At 39.5% G+C, this 11,048-nt stretch overlaps 2 long non-coding RNA genes across 13 annotated transcripts; both read left to right on the top strand.

Moving 5' to 3' along the window:
- Window positions 1-1,508: 1,508 nt before the first annotated feature.
- On the top strand, window positions 1,509-4,258 carry LOC109706072. The gene is made up of 3 exons (XR_002215059.1): window positions 1,509-1,705; window positions 1,806-1,909; window positions 3,928-4,258. It is a non-coding gene; the product is annotated as an uncharacterized LOC109706072 (long non-coding RNA).
- A 2,256-nt stretch (window positions 4,259-6,514) lies between these two features.
- LOC109706071 lies at window positions 6,515-9,592 on the top strand. Of its 12 annotated transcripts, none has more exons than XR_002215058.1 (7): window positions 6,520-6,753; window positions 6,856-6,957; window positions 7,034-7,127; window positions 7,202-7,318; window positions 7,399-7,521; window positions 7,608-7,667; window positions 9,367-9,592. It is a non-coding gene; the product is annotated as an uncharacterized LOC109706071 (long non-coding RNA). The 12 variants fall into 12 exon arrangements; XR_002215054.1 differs by having other exon boundaries at window positions 6,520-6,772; window positions 6,856-6,949; window positions 7,205-7,318; XR_002215051.1 differs by having other exon boundaries at window positions 6,520-6,772; window positions 7,205-7,318.
- Window positions 9,593-11,048: the final 1,456 nt, after the last annotated feature.

The raw sequence follows: 11,048 nt of genomic DNA, 5'->3' as shown, positions 1-11,048 counted from the left end.
CATTGATATGCCCATGCATGGTTAGGTTTGGTCACTTTTTTAGTTTAGTAGATGTACAACGTACTAAAAAGGTACCTAAATTAAGCATATAATCTAGAACAATAAAAGAATTGCAGCATCAAAACTCATAAATAAGATTTTTGTGAAGTAAGTGTCCAAACTTCTCATCCCCCTGATCCGCCACATGCATTTACGGCGCGTTTGGTTCAAAGTCGGAATCGAAATCAAAATTGGAATCAAAATAAGCTGGAATCAGAATCGGAATGACTCATTACCTAATTCTGTTTGGTTCATCTTCTGAATCGGAATCGGAATAAATCATTCCCATTGTCGGTGTTTGGTTCAGGTGGATATAAAAAATGTAATCAAATTAATATACTAACATTATCTTTATAATATATTAATTTAAATTCAAATTAAATATTAAATATTAAATATTAAAAATTTACATCAAAATTTTGAAATAATGTCGAAATTTTAAATCTATTTTTTTCAAAAAAAATTAAACTTTGAAGTTGAGTGGATCATTTAAAATATGAAACTAAATTTTAATTTATTCGAATTCACACTTAAAATTACAATTTAAATGTTAATTTGAATCCATAAATTTAATATAAGTTTTAAATAAAATTTGAAGAAAACTTTATATAAATTAAAATTGAATTTAACATAAGTTAGATTCAAAATACTTGATTAAATTTTAAGTTTTAATTTAAGTTCAAATTAAAATTGAAAATTATATATTTAATTTTTAAATTATAACTCATATTTTAATTAAAAAGTTGAAAAAATAAATTTAATCCGAATAAATATCCATTCCGTCCGGATTCAACTTTCAATCCGGCCTCCTAGGCAGGATTGAAAAAAGAGGTGATTGGGGGATTCCCATTCCACTCGGGAATCGGAATCGAAATGGAACAACCGCGTATCAAACACCCACAAACGGATTTATCCATTTCGATTCCGATTCCAGGGTGAAAAAGAAGCTAACCAAGCACGCCCTTAGTTTGTATATATTTTACTACTATGTTGTTTTATTTGTTACACTAACTGTTACCATTTGCTGCATTTCATAGATTTTTGGTAATGGTATAATAGAAATTACACATAAATTAACAAACTAACTAAAAAAAATTCACATGGATAGTGTAGCACTTTGAACTTTCGCAAATTGTAGAGTTTTTGTAAGAGAAATAGTATTTAATACTATTTAGATGATTCTAGTTTAGTTTGAGAAATATGCAAATGTTTTAGCATGAATACGGCATAAAAATAGACTCCAGAGATGAAAATCTACAAAATATGCAAACTATAATTTTGACAAGGTGTACCAGTATTGAGGTTGGTGTATCGGTTCTCAGTGGCGAGTTGGCTGGAATAGCTCTTGGGTTTTGTAGAACTTCAGAGTGTTGAAACATTGACTACCGGTACTGAAGTTTGTAAGTATTTTTTTTTTATACACAATAGAGAGGAGCTGCATGGCTTCGAGTTATGTGGAAAAGGCCCTAAGTACCACAATACAATGGTGGTGTACTGGTACCTTAGTTCGAATACTGGTACTCAATGCTGCGAAACTTGAAATTGCATAGGTTGCAATTTCCAATATTTACAGGGTTTTAGGGCATTTTGTAGCAACCTATAAGTATTCTTTTCCCTTCTCTTTTCTTAATGAATGCAACAAGGAAGAAAACAAGGAAGAAAAGAGGTGGGTTTGCTTCATGTTTTCATCTTTTTTTCTTGTTTCTTCTCCTTTTCTTCCATTTTCACTTAGCATCTTCTTCTTTCTTTGTTCTATATGTGACAAGGAGCATTTTGAGACCATATGGAGGAAGACGCTTGGAAAGAAAATTGTTTAGAGTTTTCAGTCCTCAACGTTTTACTTAAGCTTGGTTGTAGATCTTGGATCAAGGTTAATATCCTCTCTAGACTCTCCAAGTAGTAGAAACTGATAGTAATTGGTAGAATTTCTAGTTTTGGATAAATTAGGATTTATTTTGGAGATTTTCATATGAGGATTTTTGAGATGAAACTGATGCGTTTAGAATACTCATATAGGTTGGAATTGAAGCCTTATCACCTTGATTTGGTGGATAAGCAAGGATTTCTTACATTGAGATATTTTACACCTTGATTAGGTGGATAAGCAAGGATTTCTTACATTGAGATATTTTACACCTTGATTAGGATTTCTTATGATTTTGAAGAATTTTGAGATAGTATTTTTAGACGATTGTAACCCCTTGGAAAATTCTTATAGGATTAGGAGAGAAGAGGGAACAATTTGGTTGGAGGAAATGAAAATATTTCGACAACTATTTGGTGGATTCGGCCTAATCAAAATTGGTGAACTCCCCCTATATCTTCTACTCCTTTGATAGTTCCAATTCTTATTCTAACATATTAATTGGAATTCTCTAAAAAAAACGTGTTAATTGGAATACTTGCGGATAGTTTAGCATGAGTTCTTATCACTCTGTTCACGTTGATTGAATCACTTTCTAGTAGATGCCATATATTACATGATGCATACCCACTTCATTGTATATAAACATCATTGATAGTAAAACCATTCATTTGGTTGAGTAGTTATCTCCTTATAGTTGAGCAGTAATACATGTTACTTCCTATAGTTGATATGTGATCATGGTACTAGCACCAATTCTCCGTGAAAACAATTCCAGACAAAAGGAATGATAAAATGGACAATGAATACGGTCGAATATTGAGACTATATCTTTAGACATGATGTATGAGACCAAAGCTTACAAGCGCCAATGAAGATCATTTAGCACGTCACATGGTAAGGTCCTCCCTACAAGCACGACCCTTCGGAGGTATAACAATTACTACACCATGCTCGCCCATACTTGACTGAGCATCAGTTGGGACGTCCTAGGGGAGGCTCATTTCTAGAGTTGAGATGTTGGCTACCATAGGACCACGTGGCACGTCGCGGACTAGCACTTAGACCTTATGTAAGTTCTCGAGAGATTGGGTAAATTTTGATTAAACTCGGTAACTGAACATCACAAATATAGTTGATGCATTCATGACAGTTGGATATTCATAATAGTACTTCACTATTTAGAGACATGATAGTAATAGATCTATTGTTCCATTTTAGCTTTTACATTTCATTTAGGCTAAATTACAGAAAACCGCCTTGTCAATACCCGTTTTTTCACTCCCCCCCCCCTTGTCATTTAAAAACCTACACTTTGCCCCCTTGTAAAATGAAAATGTTTACAGGGGGGTACACCATGACAAAATGACCAAAATGCCCTCACCATCTTCGTCTTCTCCCCCAACCTCGCTCAGCCATCGCCCTTCCTCTTCTGTTCTTCACGCCTCGCTCAATTGCAGCTCCGACTCCATTTTCCTCCACATGCTCCCCCACTCTTCCTGCACTCGCGTTGCCATTCCATTTCGGCAACGATAGGGAGGAGATCGGAGTGGGCATGGATGGAGAGGCGTGCGAGGGCGAGCGGCGAAGAAGGGCGAAGGGGATGTGGGTGAGGGCGAGGGCGAGGCAGTGGAGGAGGGCGAGGCGGCGAGGCGGCAGCGGGGCGGCGAGGAGGCGGCGGCGGCGAGGCGAAGGGAGGCAAAGCAACAGGGAAGAGGGCGGAGGGGCATTTTCGGCATAAAAAAATATTTTTTAACGGAACCCCAACGGAACACTAACAGTAGGGGGTGAAGTGCACATTTTTTATTTTACAAAGGGGGCAAAGTGTAAGTTTTTAAATGACAGGGGGGAAAGTAAAAAATCGGGTTTTGACAATGGGGTTTTATGTAATTTAGCCTTTCATTTATCTTAGATTTCAGTAGTTTATTATTTATATCTGGGTTGATCTAGTGGAGTAGTATGCCCTTCCTAGTGGCGGTATTCACTGGGAACTATATTTTATAGTTCTCACCCCTATTAGTCAGTTGCTTTTATTTCAGAGCCCTTTAGCACGAGAGAAGTTCGACATCGTTGCAAGAACGTGGCGTCTAGCTAGAACCGTCCGGACTGAGACTACATGGAGGTCGACCGGATGCACCTTGCATTTCGGGGAGGCTTATGTGAGAGTTGTTGATGTAACTATTTTAGTTAGACTATGTGATGTGGTATCTCTATGTATTTAAAGTTATAAGATTACGGATACATATATATTTGTTGTGATATATACATGTTAGACATTAAACTCCTAGAGTTTATGTTTTATGAGATGTTGTATTTGGAGTTAATGTTGAGATTATGGATTTATATATTTATGTATATTTGTATGGAAATATTTAAACTAGCTTAGTTTTATATATTATATTATGATCACTATGTGTAGGATGTATATATTGTCATGCCCCAGATTACCACGTTTCTCCGGGCACTCCAATAGATATACAAAAGAATTTTTTCTATATACGAAGCGATAGCTGTATCTGTACCTGTAATCATAAACTACAACTAGTAGTATAGAGCTGCTAACAAAACTGTAAACATATATAAATAAACATCAGGTTCACTGTACATATATAGTCTCCAAGACACAGACATTACTCGCTCCAGCGAGTACCAACATAAGTATGTACATGAACCAAAAATCCAAAACTACCTGTAGATGGTACTCCTCTAGTACTGCAACCCGGGAAGGAATCTAGCTCGTGACTCCCTTTTCACAATCAGTATCGGTGACAGCAGCAGCTACAAAAAAAGGCTCTGCAAAAAGGGGTCAACAACTGGGTGTGAGAACTACTGCAAAAAGGAGTAGTCCTCAGTGGGTACCGCTGCCGACCTCAACGGCTCACCCACTAAGTCTGCAGAAAATATACACAAGGATAGTAAAGGAAGCTGGAAAACTCTACAGCTATATGCCACTAAACTATCGCTAACCACTATTCTGTAGATATAGAAATGCACTCTCTGACCCAATCTCACTAGGGACTGTAAACGTACCTATCCCGCCTATTGAAGCTACACCAACAACCACCACGCTGGGTAGTTGGTGAAGAGCAAGTCCAACCTGGACACTACGACATCAACGCAGACGCACAAAGCCAGACTCCGAAGTGGCACTCGTGGGCGCTACCCAACCGAGTATGCAAGCGTATCTATGCCGAGCTCAATCAGGCTCTCACAGGTTATAATCAAAGCAAATAGACTATTATCAAAGCAAATAGGCCTAACTGGTCCTACAACCAAAACTCACGTGCCCTTGGCACTATCTGATGTAAAAACAGCAATCTGAGCCCACCGTCAACCGCGACGGCACCCGACAGTTTGAAACAGTCTACACACTACTGTAAAATAAGCTCAGCATCCCAGCACGAGCGTAAACTCACCCTACACTAATCTGGGTATCTACCGCATACAAACAGCAGCGATAGGAACAAAACACAGCTCATAAAACTAAATCTGTTAAATTTCAGAAATGACAGTGTATAATTTATATGTTTTCTCCTAAGTCAATTCCAAGTCCAACATGTAAAAATTAAACTACTAGCTTAACTCTAAATTCAGATTTCATTAAAAGCAATGCAAATCGGCGAATCGTGCTACTAACATGATATTACACATGAAGTTTACATGCTAACAATATCTAGGCTTAGGAGGAAATCCGACGATTTCGGTAAACTTCAACCCACCTCGAAAAGCTCGTCCAACTACGGCGAGAAGTCGAAAGGAGAGAAAATCCCGCGCTCGCCCGGCCTCCAACGGCGCTACCACAACGCACGCACGCTCGAACGGCCCTCCAGACCGGTGTCGAAAAATCTCCCGAACTCGAGCCATGATCTCCCTCAAACACGATCAACACTAGGGAGAGAGGAACATAAGCAAGGAACTCTCCTTCAGGTGGATAAATACGAGGGAGAGTAGGTGGTGTAGATAACCACCAACTAAAAGACCGTAATACCCTTTACCAACTCAACATGACAGCTGGAGTACCGGTACCCGATTTGGTTACCGATACTCGGCCTCTCAACCCGCAAGCTCGCGCACAGGGTACTGGTGCCAGCCTGATGCCGTACCGGTACTCAGCATCAATTTAGAGCAACCCGAGAGCAGTCTGTTTGAAAATACACTGGGGTACCGGTACTCCCCTGTCTAGTATCGGTACTGTAATATACTGAACTTTGACAAATTACGAAGTTCAAGTGATGGAACAGTAATTAGAATTATTCTACAATTTGTGAAGGACTGTTAAGAGGTTTTAGCAAGTTACTGGAGCAAGCAGGTAGCTGGAAATAGGAAAGTGCATTGTAAATGCACTATTCAAGTGTAGTAATCCGAACTTGGCCGATTATGAAGTTTAAAGAGTGGAAGGGGTAAGGGGAGCTAACCCACATCTTTTAAAGAGTGGTAGAAAGGTTTTTGACAAGTTAAAAGAGTAATCGAACCGCCAAAGATCAAAAGTGCATTGGAATTCTGAATTGCAGAAATTTGCATAGTGTACCGGTACAACCATCATTGTGTACCGGTACACAATGCAGCAGCTGCGTGGAATTAAGGGTTTAATGGTAATTTCACTTGGAGGCTTATCTTCTTGAGCCCCTGGTCGACCCCTGAGCTTGACCTTATCCCTCTGGAGCTGAGGATAAGGCAAGAGCTCTCTTCTCTCTTTCTCTCTCTAAGTTTTCCATTTTGAAGTGGAAAACTAGTGGATTTGAGCTTGATTCTTCTTTCTCCTTTATGCTTGCTGGTTGGGAAGCCTTGGAATTAAGTTTTGCTGGGGAAGAGAGGGACTTCAAAGAGGTTTTGGAGCCCTAGTACAGCAGGTAGTTGGGGTGTAACTTGGTAAGGCGAACAAGCTAACTTCTCTCCAATTTGGTATTAGATTATAAAGGATTTGAGATAATTTTTTGTTTTCTTATTGTTAGCTATTTGGAGCTGTTAGAGGAGTATGGGAAGAGACTTTTGGCAAGGTTTTCTTCAGCACTAACTCAGCAGGAGCTGAGTTGAAGCATCGGAAAAGTGGACTAGTAACTTTCCTCTCTAAGTTTTATGTATAGTAGTTGTAGTAGTGGTTTGAGCTTGTGTTTGTCTTTGTGCTGACAGCTGAGTAGGGAAAACTCACAGCAATATTGAAGGGGTATTTTGGCTGCGATATCTTAGTCCTAACCCAGTCAAAGCTGAGTTAGAGTTGGATTTGGTAAAGTAACTACTGATATCATTAGCTTGAGCTATTAGTAGTAATATTGATGGAATTTATGGTGTATGTTGCAGCAGAATTTGCAACAGGCTATTGGATTACTTTGGGCTGAAACTCGTGAGCTCCAGAAGAGTAAATTTGATGTGCTCCAACCTGAATTTGAGAGAAATTCAAGTTGGATTCTATTCAAGGTGAAATTCTCGCCTAAGCTAAATACATATGTGTGATTTATATGTAGAATTATGAGTTAAGCTCCTAGCTGATTTTGCAGTAGTTGTTAGGGTACTGGACGGCCTCGGATCACTTTGAAGTGAGTCTTGGTGACTCTTAAAGGCTGATTTTGAAGAACTTCAACTTGAGTTGAAGTAAAGTTCAAGAGCGAATTCTAAACTAGGTATGAATTTACCTAGACTGGAGGTATATACAAGATTTCTAGTAAAAGTGAAGTTCAACTTCTAACTGGATTAGTATATTTACTAGGATACTTGGAAGCTAGAGAACATTTTGCTTACAAGATCGATGAGAGCCGACAACGAATTGGTGGGTCGGACCTTCCCGAAATGGGTGAATTCCCTCTATGTCTTCTTGACATTATAAGAATGAAATGATTGCATATTCAAATGAACATATGTGTATCTGAATGAGTTGGACACGTACAAATTTGCACAGCATGTCGGATAAAAGAGAATCTCTGTGTAGTAGGAGTGAATTATGGAATTGCTTCACAATTAGAGATTACTTGCTAGTCTAGCATGTATTACATAATATTAATGCACTTGTGTAGACAAGTTAAGAGAGACATCATTTACTAGTGTGTTGAATTAAAGCCGGGGAAATGGTACTTAGTTGAATGCATAACTAAGTGAACAGAGTAAAATGGTTTTAATCTCCAAGTTAAATCATGCCATTCCATGTTGTTAACAGGTTGCCTGAACCTCGAACATAGCATGCAGAATGAATTTACTTGAGTATATATTAGTAATGTAGAATGACTTATACGAGGATCATGTGTGGAACATTTCATAGAATATTGTACCTACTTATGTTAAACTGTTGGTTTTCACTTCCACAGATTAGAACTTGCTTAACTTCATGTTATATTGTTTAATCTAGTTAAGTAACTAGAAGTTGGCATTATAATATAACTTGAATGTTATTCTGTTAAATGTAATCTAGTAAGAACTAGAAATGGATATGAGGATTTATTTGCATGATCAAATAGAAATAACTGTACAGTTCCTGTTTACCTCAAGTAGTAAAGGATTATCCTGAACTATAGATTATGTGCCACGAGTCGTTGGACATAACTTTAGAAAACCACTTTCCTTATGTATAGGGAGTAGTGAGAGGACTCTATGTGAGTATGTGTGGGTATAGCCCATTATGAGGTAAAGTATATACTGGTTTAAGTTATACTAGCTATTGGTCAAGTATGTCAACAAGTAGTTGATAGTGGCTAATGAGTTAGTACTACGGAATCGACCTTATGTCGAGTTGAAATTCCATGTCAAAGACATGATGAAGTGGTGATACCTATACTGTGGATTACAGCTTGCATGCCATTATGCTCTTTTGCACACGCTTGTGGTAGTCGCGCCCCCCAAGCCAGCACTCCGGAGTAGCTTAGCGACAGATTGCTCGCTTCTGTACGACTTGAGCGCTGAAGTGGATTGCCGTGGGTAGTGTTGAATTCCACGGGGCCATTGGGCACAGCGCGGCTATGACTTCACCCTGTGTAATTCTATTGTGAATTAGGTTATGATGAGTTACTTTAACTTTAGATGGATATAGTAGTAAGGATACTTTATGTCATTGAATAAGTATGTCTAGTAGTAAGCATACTAAAGAGTTGACTTCTCTATTAATTAGTAGTATAGTGACAGTATTTGAAGGTATACACTCTTGTTAGTATAGGAGATAACTACATGATGTCCTTAGCTAATAAACATAATGATATTTTGCTTATAACATGATATGTAGTTGATTAAATTGATGACTAGCAGGACTAAAGCATTCATTCATATGAATTGATATATGTATATAAACCTTCTTAAGACATATCTGATAGAGGCATAGTATATTTAAGAATTCCTGTTAGCATTCCATTTACTCTGCTCATTTACTGTTTTATACTTATGCCTCAGTTGACCTAGTGGTGTACTTCGCCACTCTCGGCGGCTTACCCACTGGGAACTATTGTTTAATAGTTCTCATACCCTCTTTGTTGTTGTTTTTACAGAGTCTTCCATAGCGAGAGAGGTAGGGTTCGCGGCAAGAGGTTGGCGACTAGCTAGAGCCATATGGAAATACTTTAGATGGACCCGATGTCATCATTCCGTTTTGTACCGATGGAAATGATGTATTTTGTATTTGTATTTGTTTTACAGTTCTAGTCTGATTCTTGGTTTTAGTTGTTTTTATGGATCTCCTTATAATAAACTTTAGTAGTTTTACACTATTTGCTCTGATAGCCTTGTTAGGAATTGGAATTGTTCATTCTTCTTGTAGACGCCTTGTGTACATTATGGTTGTTGGTGTACACGGCGGGTCTGTGCATGTTACTGTGAGCTTCCGCTGAAGTCCAGGGCGTGACAGGTACTCAACAGTGAAAACCTGCACTTTGCAGATTCCAATGTTAAAACTCTGCTCTCCCATCGCACTTAGTCCGTTTTGCGTCTATTTTGCGCCAAAACGACTCCGACTTGTCCCGACATTCTCCAGATGTGTCGACAAGCCTCAAATGTTGAAATCTCACTGGCAACCAAACATCAGGGATACTACATCCTCCTCCACTATAAAAAATTTCGTCCTCAAAACTTAATGCATAGCTCAAACCTGAGTCTCGAACAAGTAGGGATAGGACTCCCGCATTACTATCTCCGGCTCCCACGTCGCCTCACGCTCCTCGTGATTGCTCCACTGCACTTTTAGATACGGAATGACCCGGTTGCGCAATTCTTTCGTCTCACAAGCCAGAATTCGCACCGGTCGCTCCTCGTATCTCAAATCCTCACCGAGTTCCAGTGGGGTGAAGTCAATCACGTGTGAGGGGTCGAACACGTATCTCCTCAACGCTGAGATGTGAAATACATCATGAATACTGGCCAGTCGTGGGGGTAGAGCAATCCTGTATGCTACTGGTCCAACTCGCTCCAAAACCTCGAAAGGGCCTACAAAGTGTGAACTGCGCTTTCCATGTACTCCGAATCTGCGTGTCCCTCGGGACGGCGAGACTTTCAAAAACACATGATCTTCAACCTGAAACTTTAAGTCTCATTTCCTGGTATCGGTGTAGCTCCTCTGTCGACTCTAGGCTGTCAAGATATGTCGTCGTACAACCTTAATCTTTTTCTCTGCCTCTATTAGAATCTCAGACCCCAGAGTCTTCCTCTCATCCACATCACTCCAATGTAAAGGGGATCGACACCTGCGTCCATACAACGCCTCAAACAGAGCCATCTGAATGCTCGTTTGATAGCTGTTGTTGTACGCAAACTCAACCAGTCTCAAATGTCGATGCCACCCTCCTCCAAAGTCCAGGACACATACTCTCAACATGTCCTCCAGAGTCTAAATGGTCCGCAAAGACTGACCATCTGTCTGTGGGTGAAATGCTATGCTGAAATATAACTGTGTACCCAAGGCCGTCTGAAGACTCCTCCAGAAATGCGAGACAAACCTCGGGTCTCGATCCGATACTATCAAGGTAGGCACCCCATTCAATCAGACGATCTAATCCAAGTATAACTGAGCGAGTCTCTCCCTGGACCAGGTGGTCTGTACTGGAAGGAAGTGAGCAGACTTAGTCAGTCTGTCCACTATCACCCAAATAGCATCATAACCACCCTGTGCTCTCGGTAATCCCACGACAAAGTCCATCATGATCTACTCTCATTTCCATTCGTGCACTGGCAGATTCTG

Source organism: Ananas comosus, unplaced genomic scaffold, assembly GCF_001540865.1.
Source record: "Ananas comosus cultivar F153 unplaced genomic scaffold, ASM154086v1, whole genome shotgun sequence".
Taxonomy (NCBI): Eukaryota; Viridiplantae; Streptophyta; class Magnoliopsida; order Poales; family Bromeliaceae; genus Ananas; species Ananas comosus.
This window is presented reverse-complemented; position numbering and strand designations above follow the sequence as displayed.